Source organism: Chiloscyllium plagiosum, unplaced genomic scaffold (assembly GCF_004010195.1).
Source record: "Chiloscyllium plagiosum isolate BGI_BamShark_2017 unplaced genomic scaffold, ASM401019v2 scaf_24553, whole genome shotgun sequence".
NCBI classification, from domain to species: domain Eukaryota; kingdom Metazoa; phylum Chordata; class Chondrichthyes; order Orectolobiformes; family Hemiscylliidae; genus Chiloscyllium; species Chiloscyllium plagiosum.
The window spans coordinates 2,850-3,170 of NW_025188812.1; positions in this window are offsets into that span (position 1 = coordinate 2,850).

Below are 321 nucleotides of genomic sequence, written 5' to 3' on the forward strand. Positions count from 1 at the left end.
TCCCCCTTCCCACCGCCATCGGGGCAGTGCGTTCTCAAATGATTCCCCCTTCCCACCGCCATTGGGACAGTGCGTTCTCAAATGATTCCCCTCTACCCACCGCCATTGGGGCAGTGTGTTCTCAAATGATTCCCCTCTACCCACCGCCATTGGGGCAGTGCGTTCTCAAATGATTCCCCATTCCCACCGCCATTGGGGCAGTGCGTTCTCAAATAATTCCCCCTACCCACCGCCATCGGGGCAGTGCGTTCTCAAATGATTCCCCCTTCCCACCGCCATTGGGGGAGAGCGTTGTCAAATGATTCCCCTTTCCCACTGCCA